Here is an 18,187-nt window from a genome sequence, read left to right on the forward strand (position 1 = left end):
ATGTCCATTGAGTCAGTGATGCTATCTAACCATCTCATCCTTTGCCACACCCTTCTCTTTTTTTGCTTCAGTCTTTCCCAGCATCAGTCTTTTCTGCTGAGTCAGCTCTTTGCATTAGGCAGCCAGAGTATTGGAACTTGAGCTTTAGCATCAGTCCTTCCGATGAATATTCAGGGTTGATTTCTTTAAGGATCGATTGGTTTGATCTCCTTGCTGTCTAAGGGACTCTAAAGAATCTTCTCAAGCACCACAATTTGAAAGCATTAATTCTTTGGCACTCAGCCTTCTTTACGATCCAACTCACACAGTATATGACTACTGGAAAAACCATAACTTGGACTATATGGACTTTTGTTGGCAAAGTGATGTCTCTGCTTTTTAATATGCTGTCTAGGTTTGTCATAGCTTTTCTTTCAAGGAGCAAGCCTCTTTTAATTTTACCATCCACAGTGATTTTGGAGTCCCCCAAAATAAAGTCTGTCACTGTTTCCATTTTTCCCCCATCTATTTGCCTTGAAGGGATGGGAACAGATCTTCATTTTTTGAATGTTGAGTTTTAAGCCAGCTTTTTCACTCCTCTTTCACCGTCATCAAGAGGCTCTTTAGTTCCTCTTCACTTTCTGCCATTAGGGTGGTATTATCTGCGTATCTGAGGTTATTGATATTTCTCCTGGTAGTCTTGAGTCAGGCTTAAGCTTCATCCAGCCCAGCATTTCGCATGATGTACTCTGAATAGAGATTAAATAAGCAGGGTGACAATATACAGCCTGGACGTACTCCTTTCCCAATTTGAAACCTGGCCATTGTCCCGTATCTGGTTCTAACTGTTGCTTCTTGACCTGCATACAGGTTTCTCAGGAGGCAGGTAAGATGGTCTGGTATTCCCATCTCTTTCAGAATTTTCCACAGTTTGTTGTGATCCAGTCAAAGGCATTAGCATAGTCAATGAAGCAGAACTAGATGTTTTTCTGGAATCCACTTGCTTTTTCTATGATCCATCAGATGTTGGCAATTTGATCTCTGGGTTCTCTGCCTTTTCTAAATCCAGCTTGTACAGTGGGAAGTTCTCCGTTCACATACTGTTGAAGCCTAGCTTGAAGGATTTTGAGCGTTACATTGCTAGCATGTGAAATGAGGGCAATTGTGCAGTAATTTGAACATTCTTTGGCATTGCCTTTCTTTGGGATTGGAATGAATACTGACCTTTTCCAGTCCTGTGGCCACTGCTGAGTTTTCCAAATTTGCTGACATAATGTGTGCAGCACTTTAACAACATCATCTTTTAGGATGTGAAATAGCTCACCTGGAATTCCATCACCTCCATTAGCTTTGTTCGTCATGATGCTTCCTAAGGCCCACCTGACTTCACATTCCAGGATGTCTGGCTCTAGGTGAGTGATCACACCATTGTGACTATCCAGGTCATTAAGGTCTTTTTTGTACAGTTCTTCTGTGTATTCTTGCCACCTCTTCTTAATATTTTCTGCTTCTGTTAGGTTTATACTGTCTCTGTCCTTTATGTGTCCATCTTTGCATGAAATATGCCCTTGGTATCTCTCATTTTCCTGAAGAGATCTCTAGTATTTCCCATTCTGCTTGCTTTCCTCTATTTCTTTGCACTGATCACTGAGGAAGGCTTTCTTATCCCTCCTTGCTTTTCTCTGGAAGTCTGCATTCCGATGGGTGTATCCTCCCTTGCTCCTTTGCCTTTTGCTTCCCTTCTTTTCTCAGCTATTTGTAAGGCCTCCTCAGACAACCATTTTGCCTTTTTTCATTTCCTCTTCTTGGGGATGGTTTTGATCACTGCCTCTTATACAGTGTTACAAACCTCCATCCGTAGTTCTTCAGGCACTCTGTATATCAGACCTAATCCCTTGAATCTATGTCACTTCCACTGTACAATCATAACAGATTTGCTTTAGGTCATACCTGAATGGCCTAGTGGTTTTCCCTACTTTCTTAGATTTGAGCCTGAATTTTGCAATAAGGAGCTGATATTATAAGCCATAGTAAGCTTGGTCTTGTTTTTTCTGACTGTGTAGAGCTTCTCCATCTTTGGCTGAAAAGAATATAATCAGTCTGATTTCCGTATTGCTCAGCTGGTGATGTCCATGTGTATAGTTGTCTCTTGTGTTGTTGGAAGAGAGTGTTTGCTCTGACCAGCGCATTCTCTTGGCAAAACTCTTTGCCTTGCTTCATTTTGTAGTCCAAGGTCAAACTTGCCTGTTATTCCAGGTATCTCTTGACTTCTTACTTTTTCATTCCAGTCCCCTCTGATGAATAGAACATCTTTTTTTGGTGTTACTTCTAGAAGGTCTTGCAGGTCTTCACAGAACCATTCACCTTCATCTTCTGTGGCATCAGTGGTTGGGGCATAGACTTAGATTACTATGATATTGAATGTTTTGCATTGGAAGTGAACTGAGATCATTCTGTCGTTTTTGAGACTGCACCCAAGTACTGCATTTTGGACTCTTTTGTTGACTATGAGAGCTACTCCATTTCTTCTAAGGGATTCTTGCCCACAGTAGTAGATATAATGGTCATCTGAATTAAATTTGCCTATTCCTGTCTATTTCAGTTTACTGATTCCTAAAATGTTACTGTTCACTCTTGCCATCTCTGTTTAATGGCACTTCCAATTACCTTGATTCATGGACCGAACATTCCAGGTTCCTATGCAATATTGTTCTTTACAGCATTAGACTTTGCTTTCACCACCAGAAACATCCACAACTGAGCATTGTTTCTGCTTTGGCTCAGCCTTTTCATTCCTTCTGGAGTTTCTCTGCTATTTCTCTGCTCTTCTCAGTAGCATATTGGACATCTACAGACCTGGGGGGTTCATCTTTCAGTGTCATATCTTTTTGACTTTTCTGTTCATGGGGTTTTCAAGGCAAGAATGCTGACGTGGTTTGCCATTCCCTTCTCCAGTGGACCACATGTTGTCAAAACTCTCCACCCTGACCCATCGGTCTTGTGTGGCCCTACATGGCATAGCTCATAGTTTTTATTTGGAAATTTGTGTGTATATACATATTTGTCTATTTGGTCTACTCCAAATTTTGGAAAAGACCCTGATGCTGGGAAAGATTGAAGGCAAAATGAGGAGAGGATAACAGCATCAGTTCAGTTCAGTTGCTCAGTCACGTCCGACGCTTTGTAACACCATGAACCGCAGCATGCCAGGCCTCCCTGTCCATCACCAACTCCCGAAGTTCACCCAAACCCATGTCCATTGAGTCGGTGATGCCATCCAACCATCTCATCCTCTGTTGTCCCCTTCTCCTCCTGACCTCAATCTTTCCCAGCATCAGGGTCTTTTCAAATGAGTCAGCTCTTTGCATCAGGTGGCCAAAATATTGGAGTTTCAGGTTCAGCATGAGTCCTTCCAATGAACACCCAGGACTGATTTCCTTTAGGATGGACTGGTTGGATCTCCTCACAGTCCAAGGGACTCTCGAGAGTCTTCTCTAACACCACAGTTCAAAAACATCAATCCTTCTGCACTCAGCTTTCTTTATAGTCCAACTCTCACATCCATACATGACCACTGGAAAAACTATAACCTTGACTAGACAACCCTTTGTTGACAAAGTAGTGTCTTTGCTTTTCAATATGCTGTCTAGGTTGGTCATAACTTTCCTTGCAAGGAGTAAGTGTCTTTTAATTTCATGGCTGCAATCACCATCCACAGTGATTCTTGAGCCGAGAAAAATAAAGTCAGCCACTGTTTCCCCATCTATTTGCCATGAAGTGATGGGACTGGATGCCATGATCTTAGTTTTCTGAATGTTGAGCTTTAAGCCAACTTTTTCACTCTCCTCTTTCACATTCATCAAGAGACTCTTTAGTTTTTCTTTACTTTCTGCCATAAGGGTGGTGTCAAGATGGCTAAATAGCATCATTGACTCAATGGACATAAATTTGAGCAAACTCTGGGATATAGTGAAGACAGGGAAGCTGGCATGCTGCAGTCCATGGGATTGCAAAGAGTCAAACACGATTTAGTGACTGAACAACAACAACATGTGCATTCTATTGACAGTGATTAATTGTATATTTTTGTAATGTTTATTATTTTGGCAATGAATATATATTCCAGTTAGAACAATAGCTTAACAAAATAAAACAACAATACATAGGTAGTATGTCTTCTATCATCCTACTGGGGTTTGGCCTCTTCCTATTCTTCATTCTTTGATGAAACTAGATAGTGGTTTCAATAGTGTGTGAACGTAGGCTGATGATCTTAATCTTTTGTTTTTAGGCTAAAGAGTGTTGGTATCTGGAGCCTCCTTCTTTACTCTCCAGAAAATGTGTTCACTTATTCATTTGAGCACTGGGGATAGACATTGAGACAAATATGTTGGTATTGTGTAAAATTTTTTTTAAGTTATTTATTATCTGTTTATTTTTGGCTGCACTGGGTATTCATTGCTGCATGAGAGCTTGCTCTAGTTGCAGCAAGCAGGGCTACTCTTTGTTGCAGCGTGCAGGCTTCTCATCGTGATGGCTTCTCATGTTGCAGAGCGCTGGCTCTAGGCTCACGGGCTCAGTAGTTGTGGCGCATGGGCTTAATTGCCCCATGGCATGTGGGATCTTCTGGACCAGGGATTGAACCCATGTCCCCTGCATTGGCAGGCAGATTCTTGACCACTGGACCACCAGGGAAGTTGGTATCATTTGACATTTTAAGTGATGGTGTAATGGAAGAAAAAAAAAAACAGCATTGTATAACCACAACTGAGAACATGGGGCCAACACACAAACAAGTCTTCTGAAAACATTGGTTACATGAAAATCCCTTTTGTTCTGCTGAGCATGTAATAATTGGGAAATATAGATGTTAGCCCAAGTTTGGGAGCAAAGATTGAGGGGAATCAAAAATTGTTCCACAAAATAAAATGAGAATTTGAAGTTTCTAGAACTTATCCAGAAGAGACTTGGGAAAGAGGAGAGACTAGAGGGACAGATGAGAAAAGAGGTGGTGTGAGGCTGGGATCTGGGGACAAGAGGGTTACAGTAGCCAGAGGAAAAAAGAAGTCCTGATTGTGAAGTGACCAGCAGATGGACAAGGTTATCCATGTGCAACGTGCTTTTTTTTTTCATTTGACAGCATGATTCATTCTTTTGTCCCTCACACTTTTTTTGGGTAATATTGATATAGACATAGAGACTATGTCTTGAAAAAATATTAGTGGTTTGTTTTATTTTACTTTGGATATTTTATATCAGAAGTGAATTTCTTTCAGGATCAAAGCAATGTCCTTATTCCAGAGCATATGCTAGATGCCAAGATGATCCACAAACTGTACCAATTCACTGGAAGAAGGCATCTGGAGCCAGAAATGACTGAGAATATAAACCTCCTAGGAATTTGCAGAACGCTTTGGAGTAGATGCAGAGATGTAATATTCTATGCAATGGAATTCCACAATGTGGAATACTAGATCTCAGGAAAACTTCAGGTGACATCTAGGTTACACTATGCAAAACCCCTGTTCAGTGTTTCTTCATGTTTGTGGAATTCAGGTTCAGCCTTATGCATTGAGCTTGCTCATTACTTACAAGGTATGATTTGAATGAGCTCCTAGACCTAGCTTACCTGGACTATCTTCTCTCTGACCTCAAAGCCTTACCTGCAACTTTCTTCACTCTTCTAGTCTAGAAAGCACAAATGAGGCATTGTTTCAGCAAAGTCCTACCTACTTTACAGGATTACCATAAAGATTTTAAAAGATGTGAAAATACTTAGGGTATTTAAAAATGCTATACCAATATGGACATTCATTACTGTGTTATTGTTTTTATTTCTAATAAAGATGATAGTAAACATTAAAAAATTGTACCTATAATTATATACCAGGTACACTATGAATGTTCTCATTTAATACTCATAACATTTCTATGAGTGTCTCTATGAGACAGAAGGTATTATTTTTCTTCTCATTTTAGGGATGACAATAATTACCTAGAGTCAAGAATTGAACACAGTTCTACAGGACTAAAATATTGTCCTTTTAAAGAGCTAAATAACAAATACAGATTAATAACTGGTGTTTTAGAAACTAAATCAGTGATGATACTTCCTTGATGGTCCAATAGCTGAGACTCCATGCTCCCAGTGCTGGGGGCCTGGGTTTGATCTGTGTTCATCGAACTTGATCCCACATTTTTAGCTGCAACTAAAGATACCACATGCTTCAATGAAGATGGAATATCATGCATGCCATGACTAAGTTCCGGCACAGCCAAATAAATAAATTTTTAAAAAAGAAAATAAATCGGTGAGAAATACAAACAACTCTACAAAAAATGAGCAATGGTTAAAGATAGACAAGTAGTTTTTAAATATATGAAAATAGCAACACCTTAATAACAAAACCATAATTAAATACCATAGCACTTATGTGATTACCAAAAAAGAGAAAGCTTAATAACAACTGGTGAAGTTCATAGTAGCAGGCAGAAAAGCAGAAAAGGTGAAGGAAACCAATCAGCTTGATGAGGATCTTGTGAGAAAGAGAAGCTAGAGTCATTTCTGTCAGGTTCTGTTTGACATGTAAGTTCACAGAAAAAAAGAGAGATCCTGCCGCCCCAGGGGCTCATAGTCTGGTGGGAGGACACAGATACATAAGTGAAACTGCATGATACAGACTGTAAAAAGAATACGTTCACAAGGTAAGTCTGAGGAGAAAGAATAGAGACTGGGATTCCCACAGCATTTAGTTTTCCCACACGGCATTTTAAAGTTATGGTGTGGGAAAGCATTAAGAGCAAAGCTCCCAGACCAGCCTGCTGAAAGACCCCTCAGGATTTCCTTGGTGGTCCAGGGGCTAGAATGTCTTGCTTCCACTGCAGGGCATGTGGGTTCCATCCGTGCTCAGGGAACAAGATCTGACATGCTTTGTGGCCAAAAGTAAATAAATATATAAGTTGTTGTCGTTGCTGTTCAGTTGCTCAGCCATGTCCGACTCTTTGCTACCCCACGGACTGCAGCATGCCAGGTTTCCCAGTCCTCTACCATCTCCCGGAGCTAGAAGTTAACCCAGCTCTAAAGTTAAGGTTGATCCTATATGAATTTAATTGTACTTATATATATCCTTGGTGGGTAAAAGTTTTGTTATTGGCATGTAATCTAAAGCTTTCCTGACAAAAATGTATATGTTTTTGTATTTTCCCTCTGCTTTTCCAGCCATGCTTCCTAGTTTACAAGGGAAAAAAGTGCGGACTTCCCTGGTGATCCAGTGGTTGGAGAACCCCCTTGCAGTTTCATTCCTTGGTCCAGGAAGATCCCACATACTGCAACCAAGTCTGTGGCCACAACTACTGAGTCTGTGCTCTCTAGGACCCATGGTCCACAACAGAAGAAACCACTGAAGTGAGAAGCCAGCGCACTGCAATGAAGAGTAGCCGCAGCTCTTTGCAGTTAGAGAAAGCCACGTGCAGCAATGAAGACCTAGCACCGCCATAAATAAATAAGTATTAAAAACAGAAAAAATGCAACTATTCTTAAAAGCCAAGTGAAATGCAGTAGAGTCATATTTTCCTTTCAAGAGTGGCAAAACAGAACAATCTCCGCAAGTCTTGAGATTTGACTCAATCTTGCATAGTTTTTTCCTTTTTTTTTTTATTCCCAGAAAATACCTACTAATCAGTTTTCCCTCTTCTGCAAAAATAAGTAAGCACTTTTATTGACTTTAGTATCAGCATTATGTCTGTGAAACAGCTCTCTGGGAGAACCTTAAAAAGGATGTGAAAGCAAAAAAGCTGTCTCTAAGTTAAATTTACATTTTATGACAATTTAGGAATTTTCTGTTCGTGTTTCAATTACCCAGCTGGATTTTGACACTTTTCGGGCTGGGATCACATGTCAGATACCTTTGTATCCCCATTCCTCACTCAGCACACTGCCCAGCACATGCTAAAGTAGTCAGAGAAAAGGTGTGGAATGAATGAACAAGTTGGCTTCTGTAGCTTCTCTCTTCGTTTTAAATCAACAATTGAGCAGTGCACACCTGTGCGGAAGGAGTTTATAAGCAGAACTCATGCATTGTGTAGCTACTGAATGATCAACAGATGCTCAACAATACTGTGACATTGTAAATATATTTTTTGCAGTGGCAGCTGCTTCTGACCAAAAAAAAAAAAAAAAAACCTAGACATAAAAAAAAAGCTAGATGTGATAGACAAAGAATGCAGGAAATTAAGATAAGTTGTGCCCAGCAGTTAATTTATAAAAACGACTGAGTGAAAACACCAGGTCAATGCCATTGTAAAAAAAGTTGTCTTCGAAATGAAAGGCATGTCATGCCATGCGTGGCCACAAGGGGCGCACCAGAGTCAGTCTGAAGGAAGAGAAAAGTGTTCTTTGCTCTGTCCTATCTGACTCTTTGTGACCCCATGGACTGTAACCCGCCAGGCTCCTCTCTGTCCATGGAATTCTCCAGGCAAGAATACTGGTGAGGGTAGCCAGCCATTCCCTTCTCAGGGGATCTTCCCCGACCCAGGGATACGAACCCAAGTCTTTTGCGTTGCAGGCAGATTCTTTACCATCTGAGCCACCAGGGAAGCCTGAAGGAAGAGAGGAGGGGAGGCAAAGCGCAGGTCACAGTCTTTGTTATGTTTTCTGTGGGAAAAGCAAGGCAGAGAAAGGCAAACATTCGGATATCTGAGTAATTCCAGCGAACTTTGGGGGACAGGGCTGTCCCTGTTGTCTGGTATCTGATCTTGGGATGATTTAGGGCAGGGGAAATACTGGCTATGTATGTATGTGACTGCTACCTAAAGGAGGTGGTTGATGGTGCGGAGTTTGAATTGGTTGGTTTGTATAGGAAGGCTGGGTTCATCAACCAACATACTGTTTCCTATCTCAGAAATTAGCCAGCCCTAAAGGGCAGTCCCTTCCCCAGCCAGCAAAGCCCCCAAAGATGTCAAAACCTCATAAGATATAGAACATAGGTATAATTAATGCATAAAATCCCAGAGCTTAAATGTTATGACAAGAAGTATATGAATGAGAAATTTTTACCTATACCCGTTAATGTGGTACTGCTTTAGGCGTCTGTTAAATCTGTATGCTAACTTGAAAAGCAATGCCATCTTCACTACAGTTACTCTTCTTGTCCATGAGTATTTCTCTGTTTCAGGGTTCCTTTATTTCTTTTTATTTCTTTTAATAAGTTTTATAAATTTTCTCTGAGTAGCTTTTATTATCTAAGTTATATTATTCCCAATATACTCCTTCTTACTATTATAAATAGGATTAAAAAATAAGAAAAAATTTTTCTTACTTATATCACTCGTATATTGAAGTGAAATTATTTTTTGTGGCTGTATGTATTGTAATATCTTGCAAATTTGCAGAGTTAATTTATTGGGATGGCCAAAATGTTCATTCAGTTTTTCTCTAAGATATCAAAAACCTAAATGAAACTTTAGGCCAAGCCAATATTATCTTTAATAAATCTTTAGTTTAAAAAAAAATTTTGCTATTAAAAACTTGAAAATTTATATAAGTACCCATCACCCAGGCTCAACAGTTGCTGAAATGTTACCTTATTTCTTCTATTTCCCCTCTCCCATACATTCAGGTCCTTCAGTTCTGCTTAAGATGCCCAATAACGTCCTATAATATTTCTCTGGCTCCAGCAAAGTTATTCACATGTCTGGAAAGTTTCTGAATCTCTGTACTTTTTTCCTTTCTCATGTTTGATTGTGCTGTTTTGTTTTTTACTACTTTCCATGCTGACTTTTTGTCTCTGTTCTCAACTTTGAATATGGTTGTATCTATTTAAATTCAGAGTCAACAAAAGAAGGGAGATAATCCTAAAACTGGAGAAGGAAATGGCAGCCCATTCCAGTATTCTTGCCTGGAGAATCTCATGGACAAAAGAGCCTGGTGGGCTATAGTCCATGGGGTTGCGAGAGTCGGACATGGCTTAGCAACTAAACCAAACCAACCCGTGTGAGTGAGGACTTCCTTTTGTTCTGATTTCTGTCCGATGGCATGGTAATGGAATCTTCCTTTAAAATCTGTGTTTAGAGGGAAGATTGATATGACAGCCTCTTTCTCAGTTTCCAGCAACTTTTCACTTAGTATACTCCTGCTCTGTTGAAGTTGCCTCTCTCCCTTACTCCTTTTGCTGGCTCTTCTATGAGTCTCTAGTACATGAGGAGTTGTGGTTTTTAAAAAGTGCTGCCACAGTAAGGTTTTTCCCTGTTTCCTCTTCTAACTCTGAGTCACGTACAGCAAAACAAGAAGCCCCAGCTATAGGTATGATTATTTTTTCTTTTTAGAATTATTTGTTTATTATTGGCTGCACTGGGACTTCGTTGCTGCATGCACGTTTTCTCTTGTCACAGTGCACCAGCTTCTCACTGCAGTGGCTTCTCTCGTGGGGCACGTGCTGTAGGTGCTTCAGTTGCTTTGCAGCATGTGGGAGCTTCCTAGACAAGGGCTCGAACCAATTCCCCTGCATTGACAGGTGGATTCTTAACCCCTGGACCACAGGGAAAACCTGGATTTTTTAGTGGGGGAGGTTGGTGGGGATGTGGAGAATGGTGCTCTTTTAAAAAATTTATTTATTTTAGTTGGATAATAATTACTTTACAATATTGTTAAGGTTTTTGCCATAGTTCAACATGAATCAGCCTCAGGTACATGAGTGCCCCATTCTGAAACCACTCCCACCTCCTTCTTGACCCCATCGCTCTGGGTGGTCCCAGAGTACCTGCTTTGGGTGCCCTGCTTCATGCTTCACTTGCATTGGTCATCTGTTTTACATATGGTAATGTACATGTTTCAATGCTATTCTCTCAAATCATCCCACCTTTGCCTTCTCCCACAGAGTCTAAAAGTCTGTTCTTTTTTTTTTTTTCAGATCAACATCTTACACCTCATAATACATTCACAAATTTTTCCACAAATTTCATGTTTACAAGTACAAAAAGGCAAAGAACCTCAAAGAATCGAAGTAACTGTATCATCGACTACATTCAGTAGAGTTAGTACTGTTGTCCCCTTTCTTCATCTTCTAAATCCAGATTCTGGGTTGGGCCGGATGGGAGCTGGGTGTCAGGTCTAGTATTTGTGAATCCATCCCCCATGTGGACTCCGCTTTCAGAAGTTGGAGACTGGGTGTAGTTCTGCACACGATTGGGTTTCAACAGAGCTGAACTGAGATGCCATCGTGTTCCAGGCCAGATCGGCCAGAAGAAAGTCATCATTGCTGTCTGAGTTTCATTGCTGGTGAAGAATAAGCTCCCCAAAGTTTTGAAGCCAGAATTCATGGTGTGTGTTTCAGCTCTGTTCAACTGAACTTTGCTTTCCAGGGCAGGCAGGTTTTTAGCAGTGGAGATTCTGTCAGTCTGGGTCTGTGTGTCAGGTGAATCAGTACTCAGGGAAAGCTGGAGTGTTTCAGGATACTTCCCAGTGGCAGATGAGGGCTACGGTCTAAAAAGAAGTTCAGGTCCGTCTGTGTCTGCATGTCAAACATCTCAAGGCCTAAGAAGCTAGAATTTCCCCTACAACTTAGGCCTGGGCAGAAGGGTCTGCAAGGAAGAAGTCAGTTTGGGTTTCTGTGTCCAGCGATTCTAAGACTGGCTGAATGGTCATGGTGCTAAGCTCACTATCCTTGGTTTGCATCTGTATATTTGAGGCTGAAAAGAATGCTTCAATATCAAAATCAATTGCAGGATTCTGGGTTGGGCCAGATGGGAGCTGGGTGTCAGGTCCAGTATTTGTGTCAGACAAAAGACTATGATTGTCCGGCGTCTGACCAGGTAGGTTACTTGACAAGGTGTTTTCTAGATCACTTAATAAATCCATGGTCGGGGTCTGATTATCTGTCATGTTCTGTGACAAAAGCATACTATTTGGTGCACTGAAATGTATAATTGGTGCGGATTTCTCAATACCTGAGTTAAAGTTTTAGGGTGGTTCTGAGATAACAAGTCATAAGTTACAGTCTCTGCTACTAAGCTGCTGCTTATAATATTGTCTGTAGACACACCATATGATGAATGGACATGCTCAAAAATGTCTCCACACATTACAGCTTGGTCCATCTGTACTCGGTCATCTGCTGGACTTTGCATTCTGCTGGTCTGAGTTTCTCTGAAGATGCCACCTGGCTGGAAACTGGCATCTATAAATGCATCAGTCTGAGCAATGATAGATGAGGTTACCTTAGAAGTAGGGCAAAAAAGTCTGACTTTGAACACTAATGGGAAGGGAAACCTGGCAACCAAACGTCAAATCAGTTTGTGAACAGGATGACACAGAGGAGTCTAGACTGGCCCACTGTGCAGGCGGCATGAATTGTGGTCTGGTGTAGGACAGGTCTGTCTGTACATTGATTAAAAAAATGCTGTTTTTCTGACATGTGTTCCCAAGTTCTTGTAATGGGCTATGGATGCATGCATCGCCTCAGTCATGTCCGTCTCTGTGCAACCCCAGGGACAGCAGCCCACCAGGCCCCCCTGTCCACGGGATTCCCCAGGCAAGAACACTGGAGTGGGTTGCCATTTCCTTCTCCAGTAATGGGCTAAATGAACTTTCACCCAGGTTCACTTGAACACCTGTACTAATCGGCTCAACAGCAACAGGATTTACAACTTTTGAAAGAGGGAGGCTCTCCTTGAGACAGCAGGCCTCCGAATCTAGGCTGAGGATCAGGGTTCCAATGGACAAGGGCCGTAAGTACATGGCACCGAGGGCAGAGCCCTGATGGTTGACACCCAGCACCACAGGCTGGGCCGAGGAGTCGGCTGTAGGCATAGAGACAGGCACAGGAGAAAAGTGCATGACGGGTGGTTTAACCAAAGCCACTTCGGGCTTTGGTAAAAGCAACTTCTGAGGGTACCTTGGAGCTGCTGGAAGAGTCTGTTGTTTGGCATTAGAGCTGCAAGAGTCTTCAAAGGAAGCCACCGGCTTTATTTCTGAAGTTTCTAGTTCTGGAGCGTCTGGTCGTGAAATTGGTTGGTTGCTTGGTGATTCAACGGTCTTCCTGGACAGCTTCTGGCTTGCAGGCAGTTTTCCATTTTCCTTTCCTTACTAGGTGGATCCCTGTGTTCTGCAGGGATCTTATGGCCAGTTCGGTAGATGTGGGGCTGTAACGCAGTTCCTGCTGGCATAGGGACAGCCACATGTGCACTGGAAGGTCTTGCCACAATCCTCTGCATGTCTTTTCAAGTCCCACTTGGTGCCATACGAATTGCTGCACTTACTACATTTATGCTTCTTTTCAGCATGCATTTTCAAACAGTGCTGTTTTGCGAGAGAAAATTGAGAAAATGATCTGTCAGGGCCTCCAGGGCACGCTTCAGCTGGACAACAGCAGAATTTTGGTACAGTTTTCAAATCTTTTCTTATTGTTGGATTTACTGTACCATCATGCAGATTACGTCATGCAAAACGCTGGGCTGGATGAATCACAAGTTGGAATCAAGATTGCTGGGAGAAATATCAACAACCCAAGATATGCAGATGATACCACTTTAGTGGCAGAAAGTGAAGAGGAACTAGATGAAGGTGATGAGAAGAATGAAAAAGCTGGCTTAAAACTCAACATTCAAAAAATAAAGATCATGGCATCCAGTCCCATCACTTCGTGGCAAATAGATGGGAAACAATGGCAATAGCATCAGATTTCATTTTCTTGGGCTCCAGAATCACTGAAGATGGTGACTGCAGCCACAAAATTCAAAGACATTTGCTCCTTGGAAGAATAGCTAGGACAAACCTAGACAGTGTATTGAAAAGCAGAGACATCACTTTTCTGACAAAGGTCCATCTAGTCAAAGCTATTGTTTTTCCAGTGGTCATGTAGGGATGTGAGAATTGGTCCATAAAGGAAGCTGAGCACCGAAGAATTGATGCTTTTAAACTGTAGTGTTGGAGAAGACTCTTGAGAGTCCCTTGCACACAAGGAGATCAAACCAGTCAATCCAAAAGGAAATCAATCCTGAATATTCATTGGAAGGGCTGGTGCTGAAGCTGAAGTTCCAGAACTTCAGCCATCTGATGCGAAGAGCCAACTAATTGGAAAAGACTTTGATGCTGGGAAAGATTGAGGGCTAGAGGAGAAGGGGGTGACATAGGATGAGATGGTTGAATGGCATCACTGACTCAGTGGACATGAGTTTGAGCAAACTCAGGAAGGTAAGGAAGGTCAGTGAAGCCTGGAGTGCGGCAGTTCATGGGGTTGCAAAAAGTCAGACACGACAAAGCAACTGAACAACAATTGTATACTATCCAACCAGTCCCGAGAGGTATTGATAAATGGTATCTTTTGCTTAACGGATGCTTCACAAGGTTTGGAGAAATATAGCTCCTGATAGCAGTTCCACAAAAAACAACAATATAAAGTGTTTAAAAGGGCTTGCGAGAATGACGTTCAGGCCAACAACGTTGAGAGCCCTCGGCAGACTGGCCGCTTCCTTTGTGCTTAGAGATTTAATGTCTGCCTTGATAATCAGTGAGGGGATGATCTGAAGGTGAGGGGTGGCTGTTACATAAGCTGCAGGCGGGGGCTCTTGACCGGGTGCATGTGGAGCGCGGGGCTGCTGGGCAGGATCTTGCGGAACACCCGGTGCACGGTGCGCGGCGGGCCGAGCTCCCGGGCGGGCGGCACGGACCCCGCGGGCTGCTGCCTCGCCGCCGTGGCTCGCGGCCGGCTGCCTCTCAGCAGCCCGGGGGACCCCACCGGCCCGAGGAGGCGGCGGCGGCGGCGGCTCCCCTCGCGGCCGCCGGGACGGCCGGGGCGCCCGAGGCGAAAGCCGCGGAATCCGCCGCCGCCGCCCCAGAGGCCTCCGTGGCTCTCGCACCGCGGCCGGATCAGGCTCCAAAAATTGTTCTTTATGTCTGTGTCTCCTTTGCTGCTGGATCTTTGAGAGAGAAACTGTGGACAAGAAATAAGAAGACTGCTCTTTCTAGTAGAAAGAAAGGGATATTTTTTGCTAAGGGACCTGAGATTAGCTTATGTAAATCTTTCCTGACCTATCTCAATATCTTCCAAATATAAAGATTATAAGAGAAAAGCAGCCCTGCACTTAAAAAGAAACTAGGGTATTATGAATAAAGAAGGAAGCGGCACTGTCCTTTGTCCACCAGCTCTCCTGCTTGTGGTCTACATAGTCTTCCACTAAGCAGATGCATGTGGCGGATGGCTGATACTGAATGAATGGTGTCTCCTGAACAATGACTCAACCGTCTAGTGGCTCTGCCAAGTTTGTGACCAGGGCACCTTCTTCTCCTTCCCAAACTATGACCATTACTCATTCTCCCTCAAGGCTGTTACAGCAAAATTAGAGGCTTATTTTGTCACTGATTTATTTTTTCTCTATGACTTAGAAGCTTAGGGAATTCAGTAACTTTTTATTTTTCTTCTTTGTCTTGCCTAATACATTTACTAATTCTAAATATTCTTTTGGCCAGATCAGGGCCTAACCACTACTGATTATCTCTGACTCAGTGTTCGTTTTAACCCAACTATGCTCAACATCTCACTTAAAGACAAGTCAATCTGACCTCTTACCTTTTCCTAAGGTAAGTTGATCCTGACAATATTCTCTTAAAATTTGTCACCCGTTGACTGACCCACATTTTTGTTTTTCCTTATTCATACCCTTCAAGGTAAAAGAAATGCAAACAGAAAATTTTAAACAATCTCCTTTGAGGACATTGCCCAGTTTCCTATTAGGTACAGAACAAGTTTCCTGACTTGGTAGACCCGTGATGTGGAGGTTTGAAGTTTTAGTTCTAGGGTTTCCCTTCTCTCTTAACATCAGTTCATTTTTATTTATTATTGTTCAGTCCCTAAGTCATGTCTGACTCTTTGCGACCCTATCAGCTGCAGCATGCCAGGCTCCTCTGTCCTTCACTGTCTCTTGGAATTTGCTCAAATTCATGTCCACTGAGTCAGTGATGCCACCCAACCATCTTGTCTTCTGTCCTCCCCTTCTCCTCCTGCCTTCAATCTTTCCCAGCATCAGGGTATTTTCCAATGATTCAGCTCTTTGCATCAGGTGGCCAGAAGTTTGGAGCCTCAGCACCAGTCCTTCCAATGAATATTCAGGGTTGATTTCCTTTTGGATCATTTTTATATTTTTGTCATCTAAAGTGCTTTTAGGGACTTCCCTGGGGGTCCTGTGGTTTAGAATCCACCTTCCAACACAGAGGGCATGGGTTCGATCCCTGGAGGGGAAACTAAGATCCCATATGCCGCAGAGGAGCTAAAGCCCATGCACCATAGCTTGAGAGCTGGAGTGTTGCAACTAGACAAGCCCTCGCACTGCAACTCCTGAGACCCCATACTCTGAAGCCTGCAACCCACAACTGGGGAGCCTGAATACTGCAGCAAAGACCCAACACAGCCAAGAAAAAAAAAAAGCTTTTAAAACCTAATGTTCTGTACTTCGTATCTCTTAGATGTTATCTAAAAACATTGATTGGCATTATTACATTAATTTTGCTTTTATATGTATACATCTTCACTTGCTTCCCAGTGTTTGCTTTCACACTTCATTGCTCCTACTGTGAAGATGGGCACATTAGTCTATTGTAGCTTAATGATTGTAAGTCCTTATTCATAGTCATCATTCTGTTTGGGTAGTGCCTTAAATTTGCAGAGAGATTTCACACAAATCATTATTATTCACTTGCTCATATGTAAAAAAACATATGTCAATGTCAACTGTGTACCAGGCAGTGTGCTGGGCCCTGAGATTATAAAGACCAAAGAAACACAGCTCCTGATCTCCAGCAGCTCACAGGCTAAACTGGGAGACAAGTAAGACAATAGACAGGAAACTGTAGTCAAAAGTAAACTTCTGATAACGGTTTGGCTTTTAAATAGATCTTTTTAAAACTGAGAAGTGAATATATTGACTAATGGACACTTGGCACTTTTCCCATTCGACAGTTTTATTTTGTGTCTGTGTGTGTGTGTGATAACTGAATACAGTGGCATTTTAGCTTATAAATTAGTCTCTTAAGAGCATGGCCGAAACTTAACCTCTGCTGGGTAACTGGACAAATATAAGGACCTGATCCTTGAATTTGAAGCCTATAATCTGTGACCCTTGGTGATCTATCAAGGCTTACACAAACAGGGGAGCCCAGTCTGGTCAGTCCCCTGTTCCTGCTTTACTTCTCAACATTGGCCAATAATGCCAATAAACAAAAGATTCCTGTAAAAGGTAAAACTTTCTTCTCATTGCTGGCACTTGTGTTGTAACTCACACATAAGGAGTTGAGCCTTTTCCCCTGCTGCTTTGTAACATTGGCATCATTCAAAGTGGAAATGGATTGTGGTGGCGTAAGTGTTATTTCCTGGGCAATAAACATCTTGAATAGAGAAGTGAGTCAGCAGAGCCTGTGAAACTGATGAACAAAGATTAGTCACAAGGGCAGTGGAGCTGCTTCATCTGAATATAACTTTCTCTGCAGATGCCCTTGAGACTGGATGGAAGTCCCCACACCTCTTGCTCAATTCAGCAGCTGCAAGGGAGCGGTAACGCGGCAGTGATAGCTGTAGCTACTTGGATAATCAGTAGTTAATCCATTTTAATTTGAACTTTTTCTTTATAAGCTTTTAAAATTATGAGTTATTAGGAATATTGTAATATCCAATTATGGGCTTCCCAGGTGGTGCTAGTGGTTAAAAAAAAAACCCTTCTTGCCAATGCAGGAGATGTAAGAGAAGCAGGTTTGTCCCTGGGTCAGGAAGATCTCCTGGAGGAGGGCATGGCAACCCACTCCAGTATTCTTGCCTGGAGAATTCATGAGGAACCTGGCAGGCTACAGTCCCTGGGGCTGCAAAGAGTTGGACATGACTGAACAGAGAGCATCCAATTATAAACAGAGATGATGAAGAAAAGGACTCAGAATCATACCAAAAACTAAATGCTGTTTCATTCTAATTTGGGGGTGCTTTGAAATGAAGCAGTCCTGTACTCTCAGAAAAAATATGAGGATCTGATAGGATTCGGCGTGACTGCTTTGAATGTCAGTAGGACTAGTTTGGAATCTGATTACCTATCTCAAGGTCTCAAAAAAGTTAAAAGCTACCTCATTTCTTTTCTTCATTGCAAAGGAAAAGTAAACTTTACTTTCAAACCTGAATTTTTGCACTGGGGACACAGAAATGTTATTTCTCAAGTTCTAAGGGCAGACCTTTGA

General features: G+C 42.1%; 1 long non-coding RNA gene and 1 pseudogene across 1 annotated transcript; one reads left to right on the forward strand and one right to left on the reverse strand.

Moving 5' to 3' along the window:
• The first annotated feature begins 1,345 nt into the window (after window positions 1-1,345).
• Window positions 1,346-8,141, forward strand: LOC122449647. Its single transcript, XR_006271989.1, has 2 exons — window positions 1,346-1,391; window positions 7,199-8,141. It is a non-coding gene; the product is annotated as an uncharacterized LOC122449647 (long non-coding RNA).
• Window positions 8,142-11,125: 2,984 nt separating this feature from the next.
• LOC122450070 overlaps window positions 11,126-18,187 on the reverse strand; it is a 36,227-nt pseudogene continuing 29,165 nt past the window's right edge.

This window comes from Cervus canadensis, chromosome 11, assembly GCF_019320065.1.
Source record: "Cervus canadensis isolate Bull #8, Minnesota chromosome 11, ASM1932006v1, whole genome shotgun sequence".
Classification (NCBI taxonomy): domain Eukaryota; kingdom Metazoa; phylum Chordata; class Mammalia; order Artiodactyla; family Cervidae; genus Cervus; species Cervus canadensis.